The 16,045-nt window shown below is 40.6% G+C and overlaps 1 long non-coding RNA gene across 1 annotated transcript in view; it reads left to right on the plus strand.

Moving 5' to 3' along the window:
- Nucleotides 1-623: 623 nt before the first annotated feature.
- Nucleotides 624-16,045, plus strand: part of LOC134204703 (uncharacterized) — a 56,647-nt gene continuing 41,225 nt past the window's right edge. Inside the window, exon 1 of the long non-coding RNA XR_009977943.1 lies at nucleotides 624-696. This is a non-coding gene — a long non-coding RNA (uncharacterized LOC134204703). The remainder of the gene's footprint in view (nucleotides 697-16,045) is intronic.

Raw genomic sequence — 16,045 nt, forward strand, 5'->3', positions numbered from 1 at the left:
AAAGTAGAATCATGAAAAAAATTTCACAGCGAGGTATGGAATGCAGATTTCAAAATAATTTTCAAAATTTCAAAATAAAATTTATATAATTATATAATTATATATTTATATTTATATAATTTATAGCATGAGGTTAGAATGTTGATTATCTACATTATACACCCGATTCTTTTTTTACACGGGGGATGCGTTCCGTGTAAAAAAAGTTTTCAGTTCAAAATTCGAAAATCCGTGTAAAAAAAGTTTTATGATTTCTTGACGAATCATGCAAAATGGAGCAACTTTGCAAAAAAATTGTATGGGATTTTTTTACACGGCCGTGTAAAAAAATCCGTGTAAAAACAGAATCGGGTGTACATATATTAATTTGATTGTTAGTGACAAAGAAGTTTTTTCTTGAAATGATTCTGGAGATGGTACTACTTTTAATCTTAATTGAATTTCTAATCCTGCCTAATAAATCATTTTCATAAAAATCTTTGTTTGTAATTTTTAAAATTATTTTCAATTCCATTGGCTATACCTTGCCATGTTAAATTTCAGTGATTCTACTTTTCCTCTGATGACAGCGTTCATCCAAAAGATATTTTAGTTACTAGATAAAGATTGTCGCTGTCGTCGCTGTCCGGAACATCTTTTGCTGGCGAGGATAGGGGAGCTAAATGTCAAAGAAGGAAAATCCATACGATTTGACAGGTATGTACCACACATGTTTCGGACAGCAGAACAAAGGGAACCGAAGCGACAATCTTTATCTAGTAACTAAAATATCTTTTGTTCAATCACTTCTCCTCGCGTATACGCGATAGATATCCGCTTAAGGTGAATGTATACCACACAAAAAAATACAAATAAAATCAACTTTCCATTTAACAAAGAATTTGATTTCACAATTTTAGAAGTTTTCACTTATGTTGATGGAGCTGGGAGCTTTGTTCCATTACTGCCTTATTCGCAGGACATCATGTATTCGATCCCTGCCACTTCCCCATGTAATATTATATAATTAGATATGGTAATAAAGCAACTTTTTTCAAATCAAAATCTCATTGCTAGTTAGTAAGGTTCTAAATATAAATTTCCTCTAACAAGCTGTCTGTTATCTAGTAAGTATCAGTAAACATAAAAATGTAAAATGCTCTAGTACTTCTAATTCTCATTCGTATATTCTCATCTCAAAAGAATCCGAATAATATATCCCTCCTTACTAACACAGTGTTCTATTCTAAGATAATTGTGGAAATGCAGACGATTCGTTGGTCTATAGTAAAAACGAGAATTGAATTAATAATCCCTACCTTTTTCTGTGACGTGGGTTCCGAGTGAAGAACTAAATATTTAAAAATTCACATAAATAAAGAGTAGAAAAAAATGTGACGTGGCTTTGAATTTATGAAATTTGTACTCTGAGAATGGATAGCTAATACAATTCCGTACAATTCCGCATTTTCTAGTCCATCACGGAGTAACAATCACGAACTGTACGGTCATCCTGCTCCCTGTACCGGACTGTAACCAAATTCTTGCAGAACGACCCAGAGATTTTTCTATTTACATTCGTTTTAATCCAGGACTATTGCAGAGTAATTTTAGTAAATACATGTTATCATTTGAAATCTGGCGTAGCTGTGTCATGAATGGCATTGAATTTGCCTTCTTCGATATCAATTTACGGAAGTAACCTACGAGACGTGTCTAGGAATGCATCACATGGGGACCTGATTGCATATTTGATGTACAAAATTATTACTGTTCATGTCGAAATACGGATCTGTACTAGTTCTTCTTATGGCAAATGACTACACATTCCAGTAAATCATTTGCTCGCATCTAATCTGTATTCATTAGCATATGTATCTAGCTTAAATTCACGTGGAGCGCCCTGCCATACCACAGTCAGGTTTCCTCAATATAGATATCATTTGCGTCGAGCTGTCCAAAACGTCAATTGCACTCGATGCCACTACTGGTGCACCTCGTATATACCCTGGTACCCTTTCAACCATGACGAGAGTCTCGAATTTGCATAAGTAAGAAATCAAATTCATTGCCGGCTCAGCAGGGCACACCGCGTCCATCCTTCACGCTGCAAAAATCCCAAATAAACAACCTTAAACCATGAAAAGCACTTATCTATGTGCATGCCGGCCGTACTAACCTCACTCACTCGCTTGTCCACACAAATTTCACCAGCCTGGGAGGATTCCCTCTTCTCATCGAAAGATCATCATCATCGCGTCATCAAGGAATAAGAGTGGCCACGGAACGTTCACTCGTCCGCTCGGTGCTGTTAGTCAGGAAGAACAAGCGAACCAGCAGAATAGTGCTCATTAATTGAAGGTACCCTAGCTATTAGAGTAATCCAGAAAAAAACTGAATCAAAGGAAATGTATTAGTTCTATACTATAAGAAACCTTATAAGTTATTGAGAAAACTTGATTAATTCAGAACAATTTCCAAAGGAAATTCCTAAAACTTCTCATCAGAAATTCCAAATTATTTCTATTGAAAATTTCGACTTTTTTTCCTAGGAAAATTCCGAAAACTTCAAATAATGGGAATACGAAAAAATCTCCATTGGAGAATTCTACAGAACTTTTTTAAGTGATTTTTTCGAATCCCCACTGAAAATTCTATTGGAAAATCTCTGAAATTTCTTTGAAAAATACAGACATAACATGCACTGATCAACTGTAGTTTCAATTTCGTTTGCTTATACTATAATATTAATTTTGAAACGCGAAAGGATTCTGAACCTGAACAGCGAAAGAAGTTTATGAGTTGATATTATCAAAGGAGTCCTGTAGTTGGGATTTTCGAACACCCTAATGCCAGTTTCGCGCCGTTTTCGCATGTTGACAAAGAAGAATGTGCTCTAATCTGGAGTATTGGCATGCTTCGTGGACACTTCAGCGAGGAACATTGCTGATCTCATCGTAATCATTACCGTCAACGACAATCAGCGTCATTTCAGCATCAACTTGCAGCTGGTTGCAACAGAAGTGCTCAAACGATAGCTTTTCCAATCGTGACTTGACTTGGAGTAAAGCAAAAGACACAGCGAATAAATCTTTTATTTTAGAAACATTGAATTTATAAGAGAGAATTAATTTTGACCTTGAATTTCCACAACTCAAAAATACCTAATGGGCATATATTTAACGGTGGTCGAATGAACTTGTACCAAACCTGATCTGAGGCTGCATCCAACCTCATCGCACTTCTGATTTGTCATCTGAAAAGGATGATGAGTTTGGTCAACAGTACTTATCTTAAGGAGTTTGATTTTTTGTGTGGCAAGCTCAACGAGCGCTGCTGTAGCTACCGGGTGGAAGAATTCGGAACGTGATTCAGAGCAGTGTGCGGTCGCCGCCGCCAAGTGCCGATCCTGAACGATGTCGATGTTGAGGAGGACGATGATTATGACGTTGTCGACGACGACACCCGATGAGGATGCTTTACTGCTCTGCTACTACGGTTCCCTACGCCGCCGTACCAGCTTGCACGCGGTCCACTGTACGGTTGCGCCAGCAGTGTGGCGTAGGTACTCTTCACCCAATTTGGAGTGGCACTGCTTATCCTTTTTTTCGCACTCAATGCTCATTGGTTAGTTTATTTTTATTCAATGCTTATTGTCATTCATACCTACTCTCATCAGCTCGTTATGCTGTGTTGTAATAATTTGAGTGGGTTTGTTGTTTACATATTCGGCGGTTTACGCTGGCTGATATAATAACAATTTGGATGGATTTGGTTCTATCTATTGTAGGGGAGAGTGGTCAATGATAATTGGCCAATGATATTTTTACATATGACATTTTTATAACCACTAATTCCAAATTCCACACATAACTGATAATGATACCTCTAGTGATGGTGTCTCTAAGTCAGTGTGGTGACATACATTGTCTTGGTTAAGCTTTAATCTACTAAGTAGAATAATACATAATTTATTTTAACTGATCTTTGGAATTCGTCTAAGCCAAGGCCTCATTCAGTCGGGCACTTAAACCTGTAGGCGAGGCGCAAATTATGTTTGTTGTAGTACATAAGCTTTTGTGAAAGTTTGAATTCGTGCCCAAAGCGCCCTCATTCTTATAGGAGCTGGCATTGGTGTAGGCCAGCGGTTCGCAACCTTTTTCATGAAAGGCATTCCTTCGAACTTCTGCATACTTTGAGGTACCCCACCTTTTTTTGTGTAAATGAAAATAAGCGTAAATAAGATATATGAAAAATGGACCTGAAAACTAAAGTTGGCTGATATTTTCATTAGTACGTGAAATTAATTTTATTAGGTTTATACATTCATACAGGACTTATGACTATTGGAGGCTTTCGAGTCTCCTAAAAGTATGCTTACGCGCATCTTGAAAAGAGCCTTCCGATCCTCTTGAAAAAAGGCTTCTCGCCGGCTTCCCAGAGGGGCAGGGGATCAAGGACGGGTGTTAGCTGTCCTTGAGCACCGATTACGCCTTAAAGCGGTCTCGCTGGTGTTCTGATTTTCGATGGCCACCTGTGGCGCAAGAGTGGGTGCGGGGTCGAATGCACACGTGGGCCGAGGAAGGGCAGATCTTGAGCTGGCTTCGGGCCGCTTCACAGAGGGGCACGGGATCGATAACGGGGCTGTCTTTGAGCACAGTGCTGGCTTCGGGTGATCACGCTGGAAATCGGATTCCCGATGGCGACTCACGGCGCGAGATTAAATGCGGGGTCGAACACCCCCACGGGTGCTGAGGAACGGCCATTCTTCCACCATACGTTGGTCACACTTCTCGGCTGCTTCTCGTGGATACGTCTAGTCTCTTCCGAGTTAACCCACTTTCTCCCTGATTTTTCTCCACTCTCCTTCACCTTTTTCTCCTCCTTTTCGCCCCGGATTTGGTGTTGCCAGCGAACCATTCGCCTTACCATCAGGGATGTGCGTAGTGTAGCGTTTGTTGTTTTACACGTTCATTTCCATTTCCCCATTCATTTATTTTTATTTGAGTGGGGGGGTGGGGTGGATTACTACATGCGAAGTTTTTTCTTGATTGTTATTGAATACGGTAACACTTCCGAGCCTCTTGATTTGAACCCTCCAATTTGAACCCTAGCAGCACACATGTTCCATATGGGTTACTGAAACTAATATGTGACCAGATTTAGTCACAATGAAGTTGCTGCAACCATTTTCAGGGCTGTTACAACAGTCGCGGATTTCGCGATTTTCGCGTTTTTCGCGAATTTCGCGGATTTGTCGCGAATTTACCCTTCCAGTCGCGAAAATCGCGGTTCCGTCAAACATTGTCGCGAAAATCGCGGAATAAATAACTACACTCTCGCAAAAATCGCGATTTTTTTTTTTTTTTCCAATTTCGTTTATTTGGTAGGCTCAGGCGTGTATAACACTTTACGGAGCCATGGTTCTTTGGGATATGTACAATCAATATCATTTTTTTATGAAGTTAATAAGAGAAGGGAAGAAGCCAACGTACTCGTGGTGACTCGAGGTTAGGTTTACAATGTTCAGGGATGGAAGGGGATTAGGATTCGGAAATCAGGGAATCATCATAATCAAAGAATGTCAGCTGCTCATCCGGTTATTTGGTGTCAGTTACGATGTGGTGTGTCGTCGTGCTCGAAGAATGGTTCGACTGGGAGCATCTTCCGGATGGCCAGAGCTACGGAGCTCTACGGAACAGACAGACAGAGACTTTGAAAGAAAGAAAAAAAACAAAGTATTAGATTTTGATGTTAGAAGAACAAAGAAAACCATAAATGGCCTGCATATAGACTACATCACGATCTCCCAAAACACCTCGAACTTCCCTGAAGGGTTGTTTACCTCGGGCCACAAGGGTATCCAATAGTCGCTCTCTGGAGGCGTCGTTTTCCGAGCAGAACCAAACTACGTGATCGATGTCATCATAATCGGGTCCGCACCTACATAAGTTGCTATCGACAAGGTTTATTCTGTACAGATGTGCGTTTAGTGAATAGTGATTGGACATAAGTCTCGACATCGTGCGAATGAAGCCTCGACTTAAGTCCGCACCTCTGAACCACGCTCGCGCAGAAACTTTAGGAACTATAGAAAATAGCCACCGTCCAAGTTCGTTGTGTGTCCAATTCCTTTGCCAACTCTGAAGAGTACTCTGACGGACTAATGGGAAAAACTCGTTGTTCGAGAGTTGTCTATTATAAACCTCACCTTCCTGTGCGCCCACCTTTGCTAGCGAGTCCGCCTTCTCATTGCCGTAGATTGCGCAGTGAGATGGGACCCAAACAAAGGTAATCTTGAATGATCTTTCGACCAAAACACACATCTGCTCTCTTATGTTTGTAAGAAAGTAAGATGCGTGCTTAACAGGTTTCATCGACCGGAGTGCCTCGATAGAACTAAGACTATCCGAGAAGATGAAATAATGGTCTACGGGCTGATTGGAAATTATCCCCAAAGCGAAGTTAATTGCTGCCAGCTCAGCAACATAAACCGAACACGGTTCCTGAAGTTTTCGGAAGGTGGTTGAAGTCACATTGAAAACACCGAAGCCAGTGGATCCGTTAATGCGAGAACCATCAGTGAAGTATCTGTTGTTGCAATTGACATGTTCATATTTTTCGGAAAAAAGAGAGGGAATGGATATTTTTCGAAGATGATCTGGTATTCCTTGAATGGCATGTTTCATGGATAGATCGTATTCAATGGAAGAACTGTCGTTGGTGAAGTGAACTCGAGATGGATTATAACACGGAAGACAAAGATCTGTTGATATGTAGTTGAGATAAACTCTAAGGAATCTTGAACGGCAAGTCAGTTCAAGCATTTTTTCGAAGTTATCTAGGACAAGTGTGTTACTTGTTCCACATTTGATGAGTATTCTTAGTGAGAGCTCCCAGTAACGGTGCTTTAAAGGAGTGACTCCAGCAAGCACCTCCAGGCTCATGTTATGCGTTGAATGCATGCAGCCAAGGGCAATACGCAAACAACGATACTGAACACGTTCAAATTTGATCAGGTGGCAATCAGCTGCTGAGAGGAAGCAGAAAGAGCCATACTCTAAAACAGAGAGAATAGTCGTTCTATAGAGTTTGATGAGGTCTTCCGGGTGAGCACCCCACCATGTTCCGGAGATAGAACGTAGAAAATTGATCCTTTTCCGGCATTTTTCTATCAAATACTCAAAATGGAGTTTCCAGGTACATTTGGAATCAAACACGACCCCAAGGTATTTAGAAGATAAAGATTGGTTAATGTCATCATTCAACAGCTTTATTTTCAGTTGAGCAGGGTACCGCTTCCTAGTAAACACAACCAACTGAGTTTTTTGCGGTGAAAACTCGATCCCTAAATGTCTGGCCCAAACAGTCAGATACTTTGCAATGGTCCTTGCAAGACAGCTGCCCTTTGACCTCTTAGAGAGACCACGGCATCATCTGCAAGTTGTCTCACCGTGCACTGTTCTTCCAAACAATTGTCAATATCTTCAACACAGAAATTATCAAGCAAGGGACTGCAACAGGAACCTTCGGGAAGGCCCAGGACCTAGTTCTGGAAGTTGTCAGAGTGCCGAGTGTGAAGTTCATTTGTTTTTCTGACAACAAATTGTACAAGAAATTATTCAAAATAACGGGTAATCCATTACTGTGCAGACTGTCTGACAGTACTTCTATGGAAACTGAATCAAAAGCGCCCTTAATATCCAAGAATACTGAAGCCAATTGCTCCTTGTGCGCAAAGGCCAGCTGAATATCTGAAGAGAGCAACGCTAGACAATCGTTTGTTCCTTTCCCTTTTCTAAATCCAAACTGAGTATTTGAAAGCAATGCATTTTGTTCGACCCAATGGTCGACTCTTGAAAGGATCATTTTTCCAATAACTTTCTCCCGCATGATGGCATGGCAATCGGTGCGTATGGATTGTGATTAGTCGCTGGTTTCCCAGGCTTTTGAATAGCTATTACTTTGACCTGTCGCCATTCAGGTGGCACAATGTTGTACTCCATGAAACAGTTGTACAGGTCAAGTAATCGTCTTTTGCGATATCTGGGAGGTTTTTCAGAAGATTGAATTTGATGTTATCGCATCCCGGAGCAGAGTTATACGATGAAAGAAGAGATATAGAAAGTTCCAGCATAGAGAATGGTCCACCTAAAGAACCGGGATCAGGGATTGATTCTCGAAATACCGGCTCTGCTGGTACGGAATCCGGGCAGACCTTCTTGCGAAATTGAATATCCATCGATTGGAATATTCTTCACTCTCATTGGTGGAAATGCGGTTCCGCATGTTGCGGGCCGTTTTCCAAAGTGTTGTCATTGAGGTTTCTCGTGAAAGTCCCTCGACAAAACGTCGCCAGTAGCTACGTTTTTTACCTTGAGAAGATTTTTGAGTTTTCTTTCGAGCCTCAAATACTCTTCAAAGCTCGGACCTTCCGTGTTTACGGAAGGCCTTGAAGGCATCAGATTTCTCAGAATACAACTTAGTACATTCATCATCCCATCCAGGAGTGGCTGGTCTTCTGATGACAGATGCACTTGGAACGGGTCGTTTCTGAGCTTCTAGTGCGCTTTTTGAATCAACTCAATAAGGAATCGATATTCATCCAAAGGTGGAAGAGTATCAGTTGAGTCAATACCAATTTTTACCGCCGATGCAAATTTTTGCCAGTCAATGTTCTTCGTGAGATCGAAAGGAACATTAACTGGCTCAGATTGTTGATAGCCACTCTTAATTGTGGTGACTATCGGCATATGGTCACTACCATGGGGATCTTGAATTACCTTCCACGTGCAATCTAATGATAGTGAATTTGAACATAAAGACAGATCAATACGGCTTTGTTGACCATTTGGTCCTATTCGAGTTACTTCACCAGTGTTCAAAATATTCAAATTGAAATCGTCACACAAATCATAGAAAATAGGCGCTCTATAATCGTCATACGTTTCGCCCCATCCAATACCATGTGCGTTCATATCACCCAATATCAATACTGGAGATGATAGGAGGAGACTGCGCTCCAAAAATGTCGACGATTAATAGAGGCATTTGGAGGAATATGCACTGAAGCTATGCAAAGATCTTTATTCTTCACATTTACTTGGCATGCGACGATTTCTAAGCCGGGAATAGTCGGAATTGGAATTCTGTAGAAGGAGTAGCATTTTTTGATCCCCAAAAGAACGCCACCATAGTGATCATCCCGATCTTGGCGAATAATATTAAAATCGTGGAAGTTGATTTCATCTTCAGAAGAAAGCCATGTTTCACAGAGTGCAAATATATCGCAATCGGAATTGCGAATCAAAAACTTGAACACGTCTAATTTATTTTTAAGACTATGACAGTTCCACTGCAGCACAGTGATTGTATCTTGTGTAATAGCCGTATTATCCATCGAAAGATACAATTCCTGCAAGAAGGGGCCATGAAACAGTCAATTGCTTCAGATAACTTTCCACTGTTGGTATAAAGAGGTCAATGATTGGCCTCAATGAAATCGGAATATTGAATAAATTCAAAAAACGGTCCACAAGGTCCTTAAAGGAGATCAACCCTCGCTTGGACGGAATTCTTTTTCTAGAAGTGCGAGTAACATTCTTTTTTTCGTTGATAGTCCTAATCGGATGTTTCTTTGAAACATCGGTTTTAACAATGGCGGGAATGTCTTGCTGCAACTAGGATCTAAAAGAGCAGTGAAGACAGGTTGCTTCAGGATTTTAAATAATCTCCCATTGCCTTCAGATTTTGGCTTTTATGGATGACTTTTGATTTCTTACGGCGTGATCCCGGGGAAGACGGTTGCTTCCTCTTTTCGGGCACGTGTACCTCCGCAGAATCATCCATGTCGGCTACATCAGAGTCCAATTCGTCAATGGAAATGGAATCGTAGTAATCACTCACTTGAACGGTAGCTGAAATAGCAGCCTTTGCAGTGGTATCGGCGGATGAGTCTTGCGCTTTAACCATCTCCGCATAAGTCTGCTTGGAGCGCTGTACCAACGAGCGCTTCACTTTTTGGGTGCGCTTTTTGTACACCGGGCAATCTTGCAAACCATGGGCTGGAGCCATACCACAATAAGCATATTTTGTGGCTTGTTGCTGACAGGACTCCTCCTGATGACTTTCGAAGCATTTAGCACAACGTGGTTTGTTGTCACAAAACTCGGCAGTGTGACCAAGTTGTTTACAATTGGTACAATTAAATACCCTTGGCACAAAAGACGCACCGGAAACAACATATTTTCTATATCGACATATTTTGGGAGCATCGAACCGGCGAATGTCACCCGAAGAGAGCCTGACTTAGAATATACCTTTTACCATCTACCGTGGTTGCTGAATGCAATTCCTTGCAGTCCAGAATATCCACGGTAGATTGCAGGGCATTCTTTAGGCGACCTTTCCCTGCAAGCACATCCTTACAAGTCAGGCTCGCTGCGTTGATTACACCTTCTATCTCGACCTCCCGCGAGGGACATAAACTAAATATTCAATATTGCACGCCTTGTCTTTCGCAATTTCATTCGCCACCTGGTATGTAGGTGCGGTGATGCGTAATTTGTTTCTGTTGATTTGACTGAATTCAAGCTTCGTAAAACGACGCGTCAAATCTCGTTTTATGCCCAGGAAATCAAGGCTCTTCACTTTCTGCCGAAAGTAAACAACCCAAGGCCCAGGCGAAGCCGCATGGTACAATCGTGTGCGAGTACTATCTTTTGGAGGCCCATTGCCTCCTACTGTCTCTGCCTCCATTCTCACCTCGCAAGGTGGAAGGATAATTATTGCTTATGCTAACTTACAACTAATAGATTATTAGAAAAAAAATATCAAGAAAAAAACTAATTCAAATTGTTTCTATTAGTTCCGCTCTTTGACGGGAGAACAATAAAGCAATCTCTTCCACTTATCTGCGCCTGCTGCTGTAGGTAGCAGCAGTAACAATAGCCTGCTTCACTGGCGTCGCCAGAAGCAGCTACTTCCCTCGCCGAAAGCGATCGCCTTGGATCCGTAGGTAGGAATAGCACCACACAATACTTGCACTACCGAACACAATCCGCGATGAGACACAGCACACACGTCTGGCTCGTTCAAGCTATCGGCACGGAATGAAAAAAAAAAAATCGCGATTTCTCGCAATTTAATTTTAGGATTGATTCAACATGTCAATTATGTGGGCGTTTGAAAAAGATCCAAACACATGGTATTCGAATAACCTTTCAATATGATGCTTTAAGTAGACACATAGGAAGTCTGTCCAATTATCAGATCGATCATATTGCATTTCTGGGTTACCGAAATGCCGAGAACTATTTATTTTATTGCTTAGAACTTTTGTGGCGCTAATTGTGGAATTACAATTATGATTACTTGCGCGGCATAGAGGGTTGACGATAAAGTCGGATCAAACGCAGTAATATTCACACCTGCAACTGCAACTGCCGTGACGGAACTGATAGCTGATCGAAATTGTTTTTATTTAGGCTTCTCCCTGAGGACTGGAATCCTGGGGTTCCTGCCGCTTTGTATGGCTTCTTTTCTAAGGGTTGCGCAAATATGGTTCAACTGCCTCCTCGAGTGTCTCGCAGTAATCTTTTCTTTGTGCGCTGTTCTCCGATGGTATGTTAACTTGTTGCTGAAGGATTGGATCTTGCATTCCTAAGTTATTTGAATCCATTATTAACAATAAAATCTTCACATAAGTTCAAGGTTTAATTACCCGTAACCAGTACGGTTTTGTTAAAGGAAGGTCAACAACGACTAACTTGCTGCAATTTGTATCATTTTCGATAAACGCTTTAGATAGAGGAAATTATGTTGAAGCTCTATACACTGATTTCAGTAAGGCGTTTGACAGAGTTGATATTTCTCTCTTACTTTTCAAATTATCCAAGCTAGGCCTCAATCCCAGGTTAATAAAATGGATTGAATCATATTTGACTGGCAGAACCCAGAGAGTAAGATTTGATGGATGTTTGTCAAAACAAGTTAAGGTTACATCTGGAGTACCACAAGGATCCCACCTTGGTCCATTGTTATTCATCTTATTCGTCAACGATGTGAATAATGTTTTGAATTACCTGAATGTTTCAATTTACGCAGATGACATGAAACTCTTTTTAGAAATTCATAAGCAATCTGATCTACTAGTGCTTCAAAATGAAATCAACGATTTTTATAAATGGTGTAAGAAAAATCTGTTACAACTGAATATAAAAAAGTGCCATTCAATCTCGTTTACAAGAAAGATCAATACGGCACAAGAACAAATATACATAGGTCAGAAAACAGTTGAAAGATGCAAACTAATTAGAGATTTAGGTATCATTCTGGACTCCAAATTATCGTTTATAGATCACTATAATAATATTATCTATAAAGCAAGCAACATGCTTAGTTTTATCAAAAGATTCAGTTATAATTTCAATGATCCTTACACAATCAAAACTTTGTACGTTGCACATGTTAGGCCTCATTTAGAATACTGCAGTGTAGTTTGGGCTCCGTATCATGAAACACATGTAAACCGCATAGAATCAGTTCAGAAACAATTTTTACTTTTTGCGCTCCGAAAACTAGGGTGGACATCTCTACCATTGCCTCCTTATGAATCACGGTGTTTATTAATTAACCTAGAAGAACTCAAGAAACGCAGGGAATTCTCAATGATAGCTTTCATGAACGATATTATCGCACAAAGAGTGGATAGTAGTGAAATTTTGACAAATATTAATTTTACGCCCTATCCGTCCACTTAGAAATAGAAGTCTATTTTATATCAATAATCAAAGAACAAACTATGGCAGAAATGGCCCAATAAATATAATGATGTCATGTTATAATGCACATTGTAAAACAATTGATGTAACGATGAGTAAACTGGTCTAAAAAAGTGTTCTCCTCTAGACAAGTTAGGTAATGACTGAAGTACACATAGACTAGATAATAAGTATTTATTGTACAAAGTATAATTGGTCTACATTTGATTGACGGCAAATAAATAAATAAGTAAATGATTAAGGTCTAGGTTGGGAATGCCACATTTTAACCATCCTCGCCAGTATTAGCTGCCAAAAAGGAAATCCTTGTGTATTATTCTGCCTTTCTTTTTGTGAGAAAGGATCAGATCGCCTTTCAATGGTTGGAGCGATATTCAGAAATCCGAATATCGTCGGATGAACGATAAAGAGGTTTTTTGTAATTGCCCGACCATCAGTTGCGTCCAGTTTTGTATCATGCTCAATGACTCCCACTATTGCAGGCATCTCATTCAAACCATTCACTATGCGTCCTTTGTTTTATTATGCATTCCAATAACTTTTTGGTAGGCTAGTTTTTGTTCCATTACCTGCGCTTCAAAATTACTCGCTATTCTTATATCCATTGTGAGTTCGTTCATGATTACTTAGTTGCAACGAACTGTCTGACTGAACTTGAGCCTTGAGACTCCAAACGCCCCTATGCCCCTAATAGATAATGATGATTAATAAATAGCCTGACCGATTATCGATCTGTCCAAGCCCTTGTAAAACGATAGTAGAGATTAGAATAATACAATATAGCGTACTAAAAAGTATAATTCAAATATAGCCCTTGATCTACTTACCAACAACATACTGCCATTTGCACAATCAACTTACAAAGAGGACGAGGCGAGCCAGCCTTGGGCTGAAAGTCTCGCTAATAAAGACAAAAAAACTTAAGAAGAAATGCAATGATAAATATTTCCCGGCAACATTAAAAATTTAATTTCTCTCGGGCATAGTTAAACGCTGCATATATATTTTCTGTGGCTGATGATATGGTTGAAGTGTTAACTATGCAGTTTTAGATATTACATAAATTGGCGAATGTTCTTTCATTTTGTTTTTTTATCGACGAATATGCCAATATAGATTAAAAGCAAAAACATTGATTTTTTTTCAAATTATAAAATATGATTTGAAGTAAGAAACCATATTATTGTTTGTCGCGGATTTGTTTTTACAGTCGCGGATTTCAATTTACTAGTCGCGGATTTCGCGGATTGGAATTCGACTAGTTTGTAACAGCCCTGCATTTTTGTTTGACTTGTCCTGCTCGGAAAGCTTTTGAAAGACGGCTTCCGATGCATTGAAAAGGAGGCTTTTGAGCCTCTTGAAAGAAGAATTCCGAGAAAGGAAAGCTTCCAAACCTGTTGAAAGGAACCTCACGAGCTTTTCGAAAGGAGCCTTCCGAGCATCTTCAAAGGAGCCTTCCGAGTCCCTTGAAAGAGCCTTCTGAGCCTCTTGAAAGGAGGCTTCCGAACCTCTTGAAAGAAGGCTTCCTAACCTCTTGAATAAGGAGTCTTCTGAACCTCTTGAAATTAGGCATCCGAACCTCTTGAAAGGAGGATTCCGAATCTCTTGAAAGGAGCCTCCTGAGCCTCTTAACAGGAGGCTTCCAAGCCTCTTAAAAGGATGCTTCCGACCCTCTTAAAATGTAACCACCGGTTACATCTACACATCTGGGCAGCGGACGTCCAAACATCCCACACTAGCTTACCTCGGTTCTTAATCTCAGGGTCGGCACTGTGCACTAGGGATTACTCATCGTTCTAGCCTGGTCTTCAAAAAACAACACAATTCACAAGAAGGATGCATGCAAGAAATGTAGCGATAGAAAAGGATAGATTTATCTTCAAATTGATCAATATTCAGTTAATTTTTAACTTATGTCAATTGTTCCAATTGTTTAACAACCACTGTATTGCTGAATGACAAGTTAGTCATGAAATTACCGGTACGTGATCAGACATCTTTTGGAACAGGTTACCGACGGAGAATGGTAGTTCCTGGGCCTATGAATAGCGCGGGTTCAGCAGTAATGGCGTGGACACGTGTGTTACTCACGCGAACCTGGATTTGCCTCGGGATGGATCCTTCACCATAACGTACTCTCGTGGCGTCTGTGGGCAAGTCAGAAAGGCCTCGACAATCAGTAGCGTTCGACGGAATTTGAAGCTCGGCCAATGGTTTCGATCGGTGGTGGCAATGACTAGTGTGGAGACGTTCAAGTCGGTTGACTAGCTGGGATCGTTTTATATGGTACTGGGATCGGGGTTCACGATACTCGTATCACTTTCTCTTCGAAGATCTTCGCTTTCTTAAAAGCACTGTTCACTGTCGGAGTTTTTCTATAACCGATCGTCACTTGCCCGCTATACTTTGCACTATCCACGTAATAAGACCTCTATCCCGTTCGTTCTCGGCACCTTTATAGCTTTCCGGTAGCTCACTTCGGCTGCTTCTCTCGGGCAACTTCTGGTGTCGAGGTGTTCAGCCGCCGTGCTCCTGCAATATCCATTCACAGCAGGCTTTTGCGTTCTCAATAGGTGGTCAAAATTTTACTTTAAATTCTCGTTTTTATTATTCGATTGCGAAAAATAATAAATTTATATAATACTAAACATCTTCTTATAATAAATCTACATTTAACGACAATGTTTATTTTATTAAGCAACATTAACATCAATCCTGTGGATTGTGTGTTGTAATCTTGGAAAAGGTTACAAAAAGTGCACCGTAGTTATGCGACAAAAGGGGAGCTTCAGCATCAAATTGTTCCGGTCTTGGTTGAACGTTCATGTTGACTTGTTGTAAAATTCTTTCGCAAACTATGCTCCCTTGAAGTACATCAGCTACACATAGGGCTCTACCCACTTCCCGGTGGATACGCAATGGCTCTAAGGCAATCAAGCGACAGCGATCCTCGTAACTAGAAAGATGCAGCGGGTCTCTCCAGCTTAGTCTTTGAAGCGCAAACCGCAGGAAACGCCGTTGATAAAATTCAATACGTTCTACGCCGTTGTTGTAATACGGTCTCCATATACTAACGAACAGGGACATAGTCAGGGGCATGATCAGTACAGTTACTGATGATGAAACTCGCTAGCTCACGGGAGGGTATTCTACCGGGTCGTAACGCTACTTCAATCACCCCTCTACTCAAGGTGAGGATGATTCGGTTCTTCGCAGGAGGGAACTATAAACAGAACCATCATAAAAGGCGCTAATGCTGCAGGATGGGCAAAGCTAATACAAAG

The sequence above is a fragment of the Armigeres subalbatus genome, chromosome 1, assembly GCF_024139115.2.
Source record: "Armigeres subalbatus isolate Guangzhou_Male chromosome 1, GZ_Asu_2, whole genome shotgun sequence".
Taxonomy (NCBI): Eukaryota; Metazoa; Arthropoda; class Insecta; order Diptera; family Culicidae; genus Armigeres; species Armigeres subalbatus.